Genomic DNA, 15,923 nt, shown 5'->3' with positions numbered 1-15,923 from the left:
GGGTTTCTGCCAGATAGATGTGTCCTACACTTAGCTTCCAGTAGTGCAGTGTTTTTCAAACTTTTCCATCTTGTGGCACACATAAACTAATTACTAAATTTCTGTGGCACACAAAAAAATCAATTTTTTGTTGATCTGACAAAAAAATAGGTATAATTCTGATTCATTTACACTGCACCACTATTTTTGTGTTAGCTGTTGTGATTTTTTTGTCTTTTTCTTTTGGTCCTGAGGCGGCTCCCAGAAGTACTGCAATACTGGATCTGTGGGCAACAAAGATGGAGCAAGCTCCTATTCCATCTCCTTGCTCCAAAAACCCATTTAATATCCTTGGATAGGGAATGTATCAAATGTTAAACTGGTAAGAACAGATAACTACCCTTGGTCTTAGCCGAAAGGCCCAGAAGCAGTATCATTTTTTCATTTGACAATCTAAGGGAAAAGAGGTCAATGCCCTTGACTAAATAGTCAGGTAGTGCATATTTTAAAAATTCTTATGGCACACTGGTTGAAAATTACTGCAGTAGTGTATTATTTCCCTTAATCTGAATTTGTTTTCCCGCATCTCATCTACCTTCTGCCTCTTCAACTGTGGTCCCTGCATTTCTACCCTTCTCTCTAATCCGTTTCTCCAGCCCCTAACTAAGCTTTACCCTCTCAATGACCCTCTCCTTTCCTCTCTCCCTCTGGTTAGGCAGGATTCACTGCTCCAATTGTAACGTTTCTGGTAGCAGATGTTTTAGCACCGGAAGAGAGATTAGTTACCTCACCGTGGGCTCCTCCCATTGGCCCGGGGGGCGTGGACGCGGCGACATGACGTCAGACGCCCAAAGGGGCGGAGTGGTGAGGAGAAGGAGGAGGGAAGTAGGACTTCAACATGGCGGCTGTGGTACGAACTGTGGCTACGGTGACGGCTTGGCTCAGGGCGGGCAGAGTTGAAGGTGGTGGCGTTCCCTCTCCCTAGGGGCCGTCAGAAGCTCAGCGGGGACCGAGCCTGGGAGGTCGGCCGGCGTCAACACCTTTCGGCTTCTGGGACGGCGACGGCAGCGACGCTCAGGTGAGGGGGCCTCCTTTTGGGGGAGGGGGAGAGGGGCGGAGTTGAGGGTAGGGCGCCGGTACCGGGAGAGGGATGGTGTAGGGAACCAGGGGAAGAGGCCCAGCTAGGTGAAAGGAGATGCAGCTGAAGGAGTGGGAGTGAGAAGGGGCCAGAGATCCGTGATTTGGGGAGAATTCAGGGAGAAGGGTTGGAGTGACGGGGCCAAAGTTGAAGGGGCAGAGGGCAGGTGGGGTGTGGGATAATGAGTTCGGATTAAGGGGACTAATACACTACTGGAAGGTAGCCGCAGTGGACGTCTGTCTTGCTGGAGTGAGAACTCGGTGGAAATTACAGGGTGCCGGGGAGGGGGAAACTTAGTAAAGAAGGTAAGTGATGTGGAGTTGAGGGTGAGCTGGGGTAGTGAGGTGCTGATATAGTTCTCCCTGAGGTGATGAGATGTGGGAGAGAAGGAGGAGACCAGACCCGGGGTGAGTGAGCTTTGGGAATATCTTTGATATTGTCAGGTGTTCTCCAGGTATGTTTACCTTATCTCTTTGGTTGTTTCTTGGGTGGAGACTGACTTGTACAGCACTCTGAAACAGCCCCAGATTTTTCTTAAGGAACATCAAGTCATAGTCCATTTATTTGATCTGTGTCGGTGATCTCAGGTCTTTGTGTTGTCACCCCATGTACTGGTTTCCAGAATACCTCTTAAAAGTATGGCGGGGCATAAAAATAGATGCTGTATTAAACTGAAAATTTTAAGTTTTTAGACACCATGGAGTGTTGCAAACCAGATTTAGTGTTTTAGTTAACTATTAAATAAATTCTTTCCTAACTCCACTAAGTGCTTTCTCATTTTCCTTAGTTATGTTTTAGTATTTGAGAATTTGGATAGATATGATGGCTATTTCTCTTTAAAATTTTGTCAGATTTGATGGTGGGAAAAACAGAACACTTTGTCTTTAGTGATAGCGAACTCTATCTAGTTAATATCTCCAACAAGTTTAACTGAAAGTTTCTGTATATAGCAACTACTGAAATGTCCAAAGTTTATATAGAATTACATTGTTTGCATTAATTTATTTTTAAGTGGAATTTTATAAATTACATTTTTATTTCTAACCCATCCTATTTATTCTTTTTTGTTCTACTCATTCTTTTTGTTATTTAACATTTATTGATTGCATTAATAGAGTCATAATTATGGAAATGAAAAAATTAATGTTTCTTTTCTTTTTGTATTTTTCCGAAGTTAGAAGCGGTCAGGCAGTCAGACTCCCGCAGGCGCCCAACAAGGATCCACCTGGCATGCCCGCCAGGGGGCGATTCTTTGCCCATCTGGGGCATTGCTCATTACCAGGGCACCTGAGGTAGAGGCCATGGAGCCACCCTCAGCGCCTGGGCCAGCTTTGCTCCAATGGAGCCTTGGCTGCAGGGAGGGGAAGAGAGTGGGGGAAAGGTGGAGAAGCAGATGGGCGCTTCTTCTGTGTGCCCTGGCCGGAAATTGAACCTAGGACTTCCACACGCCTGGCCTACGCTCTACCGCTGAGTCAACTGGCCAGGGCCAAAATTAATGTTTCGGTTAGTGAGCATGTCTAGCACTGCATAGCAAATAACTTGCTATGGCCTCATTGGAAGATTAAAGTGTTATTTCAGATATAAAGACATAGGAAGAAAATTAAAGTATGTGAATATAAGAACTTTCTGAATTTTTCATTTGTATTTGACTCATTGCCTCATGGCATATTTTCTTTTTTTTTGTTCGTCCTGCCATATTTTATGTATATCTGAAAGGTTTTTTTTTTTTTGTATTTTTCCGAAGCTGGAAAAGGGAGGCAGTCAGACAGACTCCCGCATGCGCCTGACCGGGATCCACCCGGCACACCCACCAGGGGGTGATACTGTGCCCATCTGGGGCGTTCTCTGTTGCTACCAGAGCCATTCTAGCGCCTGAGGCAGAGGCCATGAAGCCATCCTCAGCACCCGGGCCAACTTTGCTCCAGTGGAGCCTTGGCTGCGGGAGGGGAAGAGAGAGACAGAGAGAAAGGAGAGGGGGAGGGGTGGAGAAGCAGATGGGCGCCTCTCCTGTGTGCCCTGGCCAGGAATCGAACCCGGGACTCCTGCACGCCAGGCCGATGCTCTACCACTGAGTGAACTGGCCAGGGCCTGAAAGGTTTTATTTTTCATTAAAATAATATTAATCTGTAGACAGTTCTCATCAATGGTTGCTAGTTCACATTGGACAGGCAAATGTCACTTTTATCTCATGTATCTGTTATGTCTTGACTAAGGTATGTAAAATGAAATTTCTGAAGTTTAATTCAGTGACTAAAATTGTCTCGAGTATTTTTAGTATTATAGATGTATTTTCCATTAGCCAAACATATAGGTTCTGGATTTTTTTTTTGTTTTTTATTTTATTTTATTTTATTATTATTTTATTTTATTTTAATTATTATTTATTTATTTATTTATTTATTTTTTTAGAGAGGAGTGGGAGAGAGAGAGAGAGAGAGACAGAGGAGAGACAGAGAGAGAGAAGGAGGGAGGAGCTGGAAGCAACAACTCCCATATGTGCCTTGACCAGGCAATCCCAGGGTTTCGAACTGGCGACCTCAGCATTTCCAGGTCGACGCTTTATCCACTGCGCCACCACAGGTCAGGCACGTTTTTGTTTTTTACAGAGACAGAGAGAGAGTCAGACAGAGGGATAGATAGGGACAGACAGATAGGAATGGAGAAAGTTGAGAAGCATCAATCATCAGTTTTTCGTTGTGACACCTTAGTTATTCATTGATTGCTTTCTCATATGTGCCTTGACCCTGGGCCTTCAGCAGACCGAATGACCCCTTGCTCAAGCCAGCGACCTTGTGTCCAAGCTGGTGAGCTTTGCTCAAACCAGATGAGCCCTCACTCAAGCTGGTGACCTCGAGGTCTCAAACCTGGGTCCTCCGCATCCCAGTCTGATGCTCTATCCACTGTGCCACCGCCTCCTCAGGATACATTCTGGTGTTATAAATATGTCGTTCTCTAATTATACTGTTGAATGTTTTGAGGTTTTTCACATGTAAATTATTTTAGTGTAAACTTCGCACAGACCAACCAAAAAAAGAACCAAAAATACCAACCATCAGTTCATCATTAATTAGGTAATTTTCTTCAAATTTTTATATATTGATTTTAGGGAGAGAGGAAGGAGGGAGGGAGAGAGAGAGAGAGAGAGACATAAATTTATTGTTCCGCTTATTTATGCATTCATTTGTTGATTCTTGTATGTGCCTTGACCAGGGATTGACTCCACAACCTTGGTATATTGGGATGACATTCTAACCAACTGAGCTATCTGGCCAGGGCTAGGTAATTTTCTTTAGACATTCTTTCTCAGTGAATGCAAAAGGTAGTCTGTAGTACTTTAAGACAGTGGTCCCCAATCCCCGGGCCGCGGACTGGTACCGGTCTGTGGGCCGTTTGGTACCGGTCCGCAGAGAAAGAATAAATAACTTACATTATTTCCGTTTTATTTATATTTAAGTCTGAACGATGTTTTATTTTTAAAAAATGGCCCTGGCCGGTTGGCTCAGCGGTAGAGCGTCGGCCTAGCGTGCGGAGGACCCGGGTTCGATTCCCGGCCAGGGCACACAGGAGAAGCGTCCATTTGCTTCTCCACCCCTCCGCCGCGCTTTCCTCTCTGTCTCTCTCTTCCCCTCCCGCAGCCAAGGCTCCATTGGAGCAAAGATGGCCCGGGCGCTGGGGATGGCTCTGTGGCCTCTGCCTCAGGCGCTAGAGTGGCTCTGGTCGCAAGATGGCGACGCCCAGGATGGGCAGAGCAACGCCCCCCTGGTGGGCAGAGCATCGCCCCTGGTGGGCGTGCCGGGTGGATCCCGGTCGGGCGCATGCGGGAGTCTGTCTGACTGTCTCTCCCTGTTTCCAGCTTCAGAAAAATGGAAAAGAAAGAAAAAAAAAAAAAAAAAAATGACCAGATTATTTCTGTTACATCTGTCTAAGACTCACTCTTGGCGCTTTGTCTTGGTCACGTGATACATTTATCTGTCCCACCCTAAAGGCCGGTTCATGAAAATATTTTCTGACATTAAACCGGTCCATGGCCCAAAAAAGGTTGGGGACCACTGCCTTAAGGTATTAAATAGCTTTTTTTTTTAGAAGAAAACAAAAACAGCCTGACCAGGTGGTGGCGCAGTGGATAGAGCGTCGGACTGGGATGCGGAAGGACCCAGGTTTGAGACCCCGAGGTGGCCAGCTTGAGCGCGGGCTCATATGGCTTGAGCAAAGAGCTCACCAGCTTGGACCCAAGGTCGCTGGCTCCAGCAGGGGATTACTCGGTCTGCTGAAGGCCCGCGGTCAAGGCACATGTGAGAAAGCAATCAATGAACAACTAAGAAGTCGCAACGTGCAACGAGAAACTGATGATTGATGCTTCTCATCTCTCTCCTTCCTGTCTGTCTGTCCCTGTCTATCTCTGCCTCTGTAAAAATAAATAAAAAAAAAAAAAAAAAAAGAAGAAAACAAAAACACTTGAAGTTTAGATATTAACTAGGTTAAGTTTCCCACATAGCATGGGAACCTTTACTTCTATATCAAGAAGAAAAGTGAAAATCTATTTGGTTATCCAGAATCTAATTAAAAAAAAAAATTAAAAATATTTATTGATTTTAGAGGAAAAGAAGGTGGGGGGGGGAGAGAGAGAGAAAGAGAAACAAACATGGATTTGTTGTTCCACTTATGCATTCATTGGTTGATTCTTGTATATGCCCTGATTAGGGATCGAACCTGTAAGTTGAGCAAATTCTGACAGTGCTCTAACCCAATGGTCGGCAAATGGCGGCTCAGGAGCCACATGCGACTCTTTGGCCCCTTGAGTTTGGCTCTTCCACAAAATACCACGTGTGGTCGCTACCTCAATAAGGAATGTACCTACCTATATAGTTTAAGTAAAAAGAAATTGACTCTCAAAAGAAATTTCAATTGTTGTACTGTGGATATTTGGCTCTGTTGACTAATGAGTTTGCCGACCACTGCTAACCAACTAAGCTACCCCACCAGGACCAGAATCTATGGTAATTATAGGAAGGAGCCCTTCACTAAAAAAAAAGTAAAAAAGAGATTTTTCTTTTAATTCTTTAAAATCTGTAGTGCATAATTTTTTATAATATTGGAAAATAATTTAAACATAAGAGTAATGTTTTCTTATGAATCAAGAGCTATAATTTCATGCTTTAAAAATCTTAGGTGTTGGCCTGACCTGTGGTGGTACAGTGGATAAAATGCTGAGGTTGCCGATTCAAAACCCCAGGCTTGCCTGATCAAGGCAAATATGGGAATTGATGCTTCCTGCTCTTCCTCTCTTTTCTCTTCTCTAAAATGAATAAATAAATAAAAATAATTTAAAAAAATCTTAGGTGTTTAAATGCAAAAAATTTTAGGTGAAGGTAGCAAGATTTGAGACTTGTTTGGAGGTTCTAGCAGGGGAGCACAGCTGCTTGTATACCCTTGACCAAAGAATGGTCCTCTCCTCTATTGGGGAAGGTCGTCCTCTTTGACCAAGCGCCGTGCAGCTTCGGGAGGGAGGCACATGCAGCAGTGAGGGAGGAAGGGGACACCCGCCTAGCCAGCCAGATCAGCCGAATCAACCCTGGCGATCAATGGGGTGACAGATGTCGCAGCCAGATCATCCTCACATCCAAGGTAGCAAGATTTACACAGGGAAAGGTGCTAACACAGAGTCTATGCTATTGAGCTAGGCATTGTTAAGCACTTTACATTACCTCACTTAATCCTTGTAGTCTGATTAGGTATGAAGGTTGTTATATGCAGTGAGGATCAGAGAAGTTGAGCTATTTAAGGTTACAGCTATAAAATGGTAGAATCTGAATTTGAACTCAGATTTGTCCAACTTTAATGCCCATACTGCATCTGTTACATCATAATGCCCCTCTTAGGTGGTCACAGGGTCATTCTAATTCCTATTGAGTAAATTTAACATAAAGCACCAGTTATTTTCATGGAATTTAGTAATGGCATTTATTTTTATTTAAAACAAATTTATTGATTGGCTTTAAGTCTTTATTATTTATTTATTTATTTATTTATTACAGAGACAGAGGGTGAGTCAGAGCGAGGGATAGACAGGGACAGACAGACAGGAACGGAGAGAGATGAGAAGCATCAATCATTAGTTTTTCATTGCGCTTGCAACACCTTAGTAGTTCATTGATTGCTTTCTCATATGTGCCTTGACCGCGGGCCTTCAGCAGACCGAGTAACCCCTTGTTGGACCCAGCGACCTTGGATTCAAGCTGGTAGACTTTTGCTCAAACCAGATGAGCCCACGCTCAAGCTGGCGACCTCGGGGTCTCGAACCTGGGTTCTCTGCATCCCAGTCCGACGCTCTGTCCACTGCACCACCGCCTGGTCAGGCTATTGATTGGCTTTAGAGAGAGGAAGGGAGTGAAAGAAAAACATCAGCCTGCCCTTCTATTCATTCACGTATTCATTGACTCACACTTGCTCTCACACTTGCTCTGACCTGCAACCCTGGCACATCTGGACAACGGACCTAGACAACTCCAGACAATTGAGCTATTTGGCCAGGGCAAAGTAATGGCATTTAAAACTATGTGTTCTTATTGAAATTTTAGTGGAACTGGAATGATAAGTAGTTCATTAAACTTATAGTTGGCCCTGAGTGGTTGGTTCAGTGAATAAAGCATCAGTCTGGTACACCAGAGGTCATGGGTTTGACATCTGTCCGGCAGGGATGAGAACCAACCAGTGAGTATGAAATTAGATGGAACAGCTAAGTGGAACAAGTTAATGCTACTTTCTCCCTTTAGTCCTTCCCCCTCCCTCCTTCTCCTTCCCTCCTTCCCCCTCCCTCCTTCCTCTTCCCTCTTTCCCTCTCCCTCCTTCTCCCTCCCTCTCCCTCCCCCCTCCTCCCCTTTCTCACCCTCTTACCTTCCCTCTCCTCCCCTCTCCTTTCTTCTCCTTTCCCTCTCCCCCCCCTCCCTCTTTCTCTCTCTTTGTCCCTCTCTCTCTCTCTGCATCCTCTCTCAAATCAATGGAAAAATTAAAATTTTAGTCAATTAAGATGTCATCAGCCCTGCTGGTTAGCTCAGTTGGTTAGAGTGTCATCCTGATATGCCAAATTTGTGGGTTGCATCTCTGGTCAGGGCACATGCAGGAATCAACCAATGAATGTATAAATAAGTGGAACAATAAATCGATGTTTGTCTCAAATCAGTAAATAAAAATTAAAAAAAGATATCATCAGTATTCTAGGAGAAAATGAATACTTGAATGTTTTGTGCTTAACAAACTAGAGAAACTGTATAAGGGACTAAAAGTTTCTTAAATGTATTGCTGAGTCAGGTTGGACCCAGCTCATTAAGGACCAAAATTTATATTTGACAGTATTCTGAACATGTTCTGTGAATTCTGGGTTGGTCATTATTAGTTGCTTTTTGTTTACCAAGCACTTACAGTTTTTGAGTCACTGAGTTGACTCATGAATATTGTTCTTACTGAGTCAGGAGGCAGCAGTGTGTGTTTTGGTTGCTTCACTTCCTCCCCAACACTTGATATTGTCAGACTCTTAATTTTTTTTCTAATCTAGTGGGTTTGAAACAGTATCTATTGTATTTTTATTAACATTTCCTGAAATTGATCATCATTTTTCAGATGTTCATTGCCCATTTATGCGCTTTCTGTTGAGTTTTGTGCTTATTTTTATTTTGAGTTCTTTTTCTGATTGATTAAAAATATTCTTTTTAATGTTTTTATTTTATTGATTTTAGAGAGAGGAAGGGAGAGAGTGAGAGAGAAACAGGAGTATTGATCTGTTCCTGTATGTGCCCTGGCTGGGGATTGAACTGGCAACCTTTGTGCTTGGGGGAGATGCTCTAACCAACTGAGCTATCTGACCAGGCTGATTTTTAAGATTTTCTTCTTTTTTTGTGTGACAGAGAGAGGGACAGATAGGGACAGATGGACAGGAAGGGAAAGAGATGAGAAGCATCAATTCTTTGTTGTGGCTCCTGCGTCTCCTTAGTTCATTAATTTCGTTCTCATGTGCCTTGACTTGAGGGCTACGGCAGAATGAGTGATCCTTTGCTCAAACCAGCAACCTTGGGCTCAAGCCAGTGACTCTGAGGTCCTGTCTATGATTCTACGCTCAGGCCAGCAACCCTGTGCTTTCAAGTTGGTGAGCCTGCACTCAACCTGGATGAGCCCGCACTAAAGCCGGCAACCTTGAGGTTTTGAACCTGGGTCCTATGTGTCCCAGTCCGAAGCTCTATCCACTGTGCCACTGCCTGGTTCAGCTTTTAAGAATTCTTTATCCTTAGCCAGATAGTTCGGTTGGTTAGAGCATTGTCCTGATGCACTGAGGTTGCTGGTTTGATCCCTGGTCAGGGATCATGGTATTTTGGTGATAAAAGTTTGTACTTTTTTTTTTTTTTTGTATTTTTCTGAAGCTGGAAATGGGGAGGCAGTCAGACAGACTCCTGCATGTGCCCAGCCAGGATCCACCCGGCATGCCCACCAGGGGCGATGCTCTGCCCATCCTGGGCGTAACTCTGTTGCGACCAGAGCCACTCTAGCGCCTGGGGCAGAGGCCAAGGAGCCATCCCCAGCGCCCGGGCCATCTTTTGCTCCAATGGAGCCTCGGCTGCGGGAGAGGAAGAGAGAGACAGAAGGAAGGAGAGGGGGAGGGGTGGAGAAGCAGATGGGCGCTTCTCCTGTGTGCCCTGGCCGGGAATCGAACCCGGGACTTCCGCACGCCAGGCCGACGCTCTACCACCGAGCCAACCGGCCAGGGCCTCTCCTCTAAATATTTTTCATTTTTTTTTTAAGATTTTTTTTTTCATTTTTCTGGAAACAGGGAGAGACAGTCAGACAGACTCCCGCATGCGCCCGACTGGGATCCACCCGGCACGCCCACCAGGGGCGAAGCTCTGCCCACCAGGGGGCGATGCTCTGCCCCTCCGGGGTGTTGCCATGTTGCGGCCAGAGCTACTCTAGCGCCTGAGGCAGAGGCCACAGAGCCATCCCCAGCGCCCGGGCCATCTTTGCTCCAATGGAGCCTTGGCTGCGGGAGGGGAAGAGAGAGACAGAGAGGAAAGCGCGGCGGAGGGGTGGAGAAGCAAATGGGCGCTTCTCCTGTGTGCCCTGGCCGGGAATCGAACCCGGGTCCTCTATACGTTAGGCCGACGCTCTACCGCTGAGCCAACCGGCCAGGGCCTAAGATTTTTTTTATTTATTCATTTTAGAGAGGAGAGAGAAGGGGGGTGGAACAGGAAGCATCAACTCCCATATGTGTCTTGACCAGCAATGTATTTTACTGAAGTTGGAAACGGGGAGGCAGTCAGACAGACTCCTGCATGCGCCCGACAGGGATCCACCCAGCATGCCCACCAGGGGGTGATGCTCTGCCCATCTGGGGCGTTGCTCTATTGCAACCAGAGCCATTCTAGCGCCTGAGGCAGAGGCCATAGAGCCATCCTCAGCGCTGGAGCCAACTTTGCTCCAATGTAGCCTTGGCTGCAGGAGGGGAAGAGAGAGACAGAGAGGAAGGAGAGGGGGAGGGGTGGAGAAGCAGATGGGCGCTTCTCCTGTGTGCCCTGGCCGGGAATGGAACCTGGGACTCCTGCATGCCAGGCCGACGCTCTATCACTGAGCCAGCCGGCCAGGGCCTTAAATTTTTTTTAGAGACAGAGAGAGCGTCAGAGACAGACAGACAGGAACAGAGATAGATGAGAAGCATCCATCATTAGTTTTTCGTTGCGACACCTTAATTGTTTATTGATTGCTTTCTCATATGTGCCTTGACCGTGGGGCTACAGCAGACCGAGTAACCCCTTGCTCTAGCCAGTGACCTTGGGTCCAAGCTGGTGAGCTTTGCTCAAACCAGATGAGCCCGCGCTCAAGCTGGCGACCTTGGAGTCTTGAACCTGGGTCTTCCGCATCCCAATTTGACGCTCTATCCACTGTGCCATCGCCTGGTCAGGCTGTACTTTTAATGAACTGAATTTTCAGTCTTATTTCCCCCATGGTTTGTATCATACAGGGTGGACAAAAGTAGTTTTATAGTTGTGAGTATGTGAAACACAACAGTTAATAAAGCTATTGTAATTATAACCTGAATATCTTTTTCCATACAAACAACTATAAACCTACTTTGCCCACCCCTGTATTTAGGAAATCCTTTTCTAGACATGCTATTTTAATAAATACAGTAGTATATCCATCTGTAATGTGGCATGATATCTGACATTTGTTCTAGTATTTGATTAGTAAGAAAAACTTCTCAGGAGTTGCATTGGTCCTGTCTTTGGAATTATAGGGCCAGATGCTTGTTGTTTTTTTTTAAAGATTTTTTTTTAATTTATTCATTATAGAGAGGGGAGAGACAGAGACAGAGACAGAGAGATAGAGAAGGGGGGAGGAGCAGGAAGCATCAACTCCCATATGTGCCTTGACCAGGCAAGCCCAGGGTTTTGAACTGGCATCCTCAGCGTTTCCAGGTTGACGCTTTATCCACTGCGCCACTACAGGTCAGGCCAGGGCCAGATGGTTTTAAAAGCAACTTGAGCTATTATATATACAGGTTACATATATTTTTCAAAATTGGAAAACCAACTGATTTATGATTGAGGTGTGCATTTTACACAATGTTAATAATGTGGCTTTGAAGTGAGAGTCTTCTTGTATGGACAGTATTAGATACAGTTCATAATGAATCACTCAGTCTGAGCATTTAGCATTTCTACCGATATATGTGTAAAGATTTTTTTTTGATATCTAGTTCTTACAGTGTTGGGTTTTATCAAGAATAATTGTGGATTGTGAAAGGGCTGATGGGGAAACATTTTAGAGATTTGTTTTTGTTTTATTTCATTTTTTATTTTTATTTAATTTTTTTTATTAAGTGAGAGGCACGGAGGCAGAGAGACGAGTCGTGCATGCGTCCCAACCTGGATTCACTCAGCAAGTCCCGTACCAGGTGATGCTCTGCCCATCTGGGGCTGCTGCTTGTTGCTCAGCAGTCAAGCTATTTTATTTTATTTTATTTTATTTTATTTTATTTTATTTTATTTTATTTTATTTTATTTTATTTTATTTTATTATTTTTTTGTATTTTTCCAAAGCTGGAAACGGGGAGGCAGTCAGACAGACTCCTGCATGTGCCAGACCAGGATCCACCCGGCATGCCTACCAGGGGGCGATGCTCTGCCCATCTTGGGGCGTCGCTCTGCCACAATCAGAGCCATTCTAGCGCCTGAGGCAGAGACCACAGAGCCATCCTCAGCGCCTGGGCAAACTTTGCTCCAGTGGAGCCTTGGCTGCAGGAAGGGAAGAGAGAGACAGAGAGGAAGGAGAGGGGGAGGGGTGGAGAAGCAGATGGGCGCCTCTCCTGTGTGCCCTGGCCGGGAATCGAACCTGGGACTCCTGCACACCAGGCTGATGCTCTACCACTGAGCCAACCGGCCAGGGCCTGCAGTCAAGCTATTTTAGTGCCTGAGGCAAGGCCATGGAGCCATCTTCAGTGCCTGGGGCCAACTTGCTGGAACCCATTTGAGCCATAGCTGTGGAAGGGGAAGAGAGAGACAGAAAGAAGGGGGAGCGGGAGAGGTGAAGAGGCAGATGGTTACTTCTTCTGTGTGCCCTGACCAGGAACCAAACCCAGGACTTCCACATTCCGGGCTGACACTCTACCACTGAGCCAACATGCCAGGGCCTATTTCTTTTTAATTTTATTTATTTATTTATTTATTTATTTATTTTTTACAGAGACAGAGAGTGAGTCAGAGAGAGGGATAGACAGGGACAGACAGACAGGAATGGAGAGAGATGAGAAGGATCAATTATTAGTTTTTTATTGCTCATTGCAAAACCTTAGTTGTTCATTGATTGCTCTCTCATATGTGCCTTGACCACGGGCCTTCAGTAGACCGAGTAACCCCTTGCTGGAGCCAGCGACCTTGGGTTCAAGCTTGGTGGGCTTTTGCTCAAACCAGATGAGCCCGCGCTCAAGCTGGTGACCTCGAGGTCTCGAACCTGGGTCCTCTGCATCCCAGTCCAACGCTCTATCCACTGTGCCACCACCTGGTCAGGCTATTTTTTTATTTTTTAAAATTTCTGTCTCTGGCTGGTTGGCTCAATGGTAGAGTATCGGCCTGGCGTGCAGGAGTCCCGGGTTCGATTCCCGGCCAGGGCACACAGGAGAAGCGCCCATCTGCTTCTCCACCCCTCCCCCTCTTCTTCCTTTCTGTCTCTCTCTTCCTCTCTTGCAGCCAAGGCTCCATTGGAGTAAAGTTGGCCTGGGCGCTGAGGATGGCTCTATGGCCTCTGCCTCAGGCGCTAGAATGGCTCTGGTTGCAACAGAGCAACGCCCGAGATGGGCAGAGCATCGCCCCCTGGTGGGCATGCCCGGTGGATCTCGGTCGGGCACATGCGGGAGTCTGACTGCCTCCGGTTTCCAACTTTATAAAAAAAAAAAAATAAATAAATAAAATTTCTGTTTATTATTGATTTAGAGAGAGGGGCAGAGTGGGGGAGAGGGAGGGAAACATTGATTTGTTGTTCTATTTATTTATACATTAACTCATTGGTTCTGCCCTGACCTGTGATTGAACCCACCACCTTGGTGTATTAAACAAAATTGTTGTTAGATTATTAAAGTGAGAGTCCTTTAAAAATGTACTTTCTATAATGTAGCCAGTAATGTGTGTAGGGCTTACTTCAAATGTTTCTAGGCTATACTTATTATTTATTTATTTTGTATTTTTCTGAGGTAAGAAGCTGGTAGGCAGAGAGACAGACTCCCACATGTGCCTGACCGGATCCACCCAGCTTGCCCATTAGGGGGCAATGCTCTGCCCATTTGGGGTGTTGCTCCGTTGCAAGTGGAGCCATTCTAGTGCCTGAGGTGGATGCCATGGAGACATCCTCAGCACCTGGGCCAACTTTGCTCCAGTGGAGACTTGGCTGCAGGAGTGGAAGTGAGACATAGAAAGGAGAGGCGAAAAGTGGAGTAGCAGATGGTTGCTTCTCCTGTATGCCCTGGCCGGGAATTGAACCTGAGATTTCCACATGCTGGGCTAATGCTCTATCACTGGGCCAACTGGCCAGGGCTCTAGGCTATACTTTTTTTTTTTTTTTTTTAAAGTTTATTTTTTTTATTTATTCATTTTTAGAGAGGAGAGAGAGGGGGAGAGAGAGAGACAGAGAGGGAGAGAGAGGAGAGAGGAGCTGGAAGCATCAACTCCCATATGTGCCTTGACCAGGCAAGCCCAGGGTTTCTAACCGGCGACCTCAGCATTTCCAGGTCGATGCTTTATCCACTGCGCCACCACAGGTCAGGCCTCTAGGCTATACTTTTTAAGTTGGGTCTTTGTAAAGAAATTTATTTTGGTCTGTATGTATTATATACTTACTGAAAGAGTGTACATTTTAGGGTAATGAAAGCTTAATTATATTTAGGCACAGTTCTAATTTGAGTTGTTCTTGCTATGTCCTGTGTAGTACAGTAGCCACATAGTTCAGATATAAAACATTTTCTACATCATAGAAAGTTCGGTTGGGCCTGAGAAGGTGGTTTCGCAGTGGATAGAGCCTCGGGATGGCTGGCTGCTGGGGGCCCAGGATTTTTTTTTTTTTTTTTTTTACACAGAGACAGAGAGAGTCAGAGAGAAGGATAGATAGGGACAGACAGACAGGAATGGAGAGAGATGAGAAGCATCAATTATCAGATTTTCGTTGCGAACCTTAGTTGTTTATTGATTGCTTTCTCATATGTGCCTTGACCATGAGCCTTCAGCAAACCGAGTAACCCCTTGCGACCTTGGGTCCAAGCTGATGAGCCCCTGCTCAAGCTGGCGACTTTGGGGTCTTGAACCTGGGTCCTCTGCATCCCAGTCTGACGCTCTATCCACTCTGCCACCACCTAGTCAGGCTGAGTGCCCAGGTTTGAAACCCTGAGGTTTCCGGCTTGAGCGCAGGCTCATCCGACTTGAGCTCTGGTTTACCAGCTTATGCACAGTTTTACCAGCTTGAGTGCGAGATTGCCGGCTTGTGTGGGCGTGGGGTAATAGACATGACCTGGTGGTCACTGGCTTGAGCCCAGAGGTCGCTAGCTTGAAGCCCGAGGTTGCTGGCTTGAGCAAAGGGGTCACTGGTGTGGCTGGAGTCCTCCAGTCAAGGCACATATGAGAAAACAATGAACAACTAAAATACCACAACTATGAGTTGATGCTTCTCATCTCCCTTCTGTCTGTCCCTGTCTGCCTCCACCATACTTGCTTTAAAAAAAAATTCTGTTGGACAGTGCTATTCTAGATCAGTGATTTTCAAATTTTAGTGTGCATATAGCCCATCTAGAGATGTTGGTAAAAATGCAGATTCTGATAGTAGTTATTGGTAGGCTTGAGATTGTCCATTTCTAAACAAGCTTCCACGTTATTTTGATGGTCTCAGAACCGTACTTTGAATAATAAGGTTCTTATTTTTCTGTAATATGAAGTTTGTGGACTCTTTCTTACCTAATTATAAGCTTTTTTTTATTTTATTTTAGAATTAGGCAAACAATTCTTTTTTTAAATTTTTATTTATTTTTTTAATTTTTATTTTATTTATTCATTTTAGAGAGGAGAGAGAGAGGGAGAGAGAGACAGAGAGAGAGAGAGATAGGGGGGAGGAGCTGGAAGCATCATCTCCCATATGTGCCTTGACCAGGCAAGCCCAGGGTTTCGAACCGGCGACCTCAGCATTTCCAGGTCGACGCTTTATCCACTGCGCCACCACAGATCAGGCTAATTATAAGCTTTTTGATTACTGGTTTTTGCCACTAATCAAATTTGATTGTATTGTA

General features: G+C 45.4%; 1 protein-coding gene and 2 non-coding genes across 7 annotated transcripts in view; 1 reads left to right on the top strand and 2 right to left on the bottom strand.

Annotated features, from left to right (window-relative positions):
* Positions 1-220: 220 nt before the first annotated feature.
* On the bottom strand, positions 221-411 carry LOC136327683 (U2 spliceosomal RNA). Its single transcript, XR_010729854.1, has one exon. It is a non-coding gene; the product is annotated as a U2 spliceosomal RNA (small nuclear RNA).
* Positions 412-840: 429 nt separating this feature from the next.
* Positions 841-15,923, top strand: part of UBAP1 (ubiquitin associated protein 1) — an 82,220-nt gene continuing 67,137 nt past the window's right edge. For 3 of the 5 annotated variants that reach the window (XM_066256898.1, XM_066256893.1, XM_066256891.1), the window contains exon 1: positions 841-1,057. The gene's annotated coding sequence lies outside the window, so the exon portion shown is untranslated. Of the gene's footprint in view, positions 1,058-1,292; positions 1,423-15,923 lie in introns of those variants that run through there. The other 2 variants (XM_066256894.1, XM_066256892.1) reach the window with 2 other exon arrangements.
* TRNAV-AAC (transfer RNA valine (anticodon AAC)) lies at positions 10,219-10,294 on the bottom strand. The gene has a single exon. It is a non-coding gene; the product is annotated as a tRNA-Val (tRNA).

This window comes from Saccopteryx bilineata, chromosome 2, assembly GCF_036850765.1.
Source record: "Saccopteryx bilineata isolate mSacBil1 chromosome 2, mSacBil1_pri_phased_curated, whole genome shotgun sequence".
Taxonomy (NCBI): Eukaryota; Metazoa; Chordata; class Mammalia; order Chiroptera; family Emballonuridae; genus Saccopteryx; species Saccopteryx bilineata.
The sequence above is the reverse complement of the archived record's forward strand: the minus strand, read 5'-3'. Positions and strand labels throughout refer to the sequence as shown.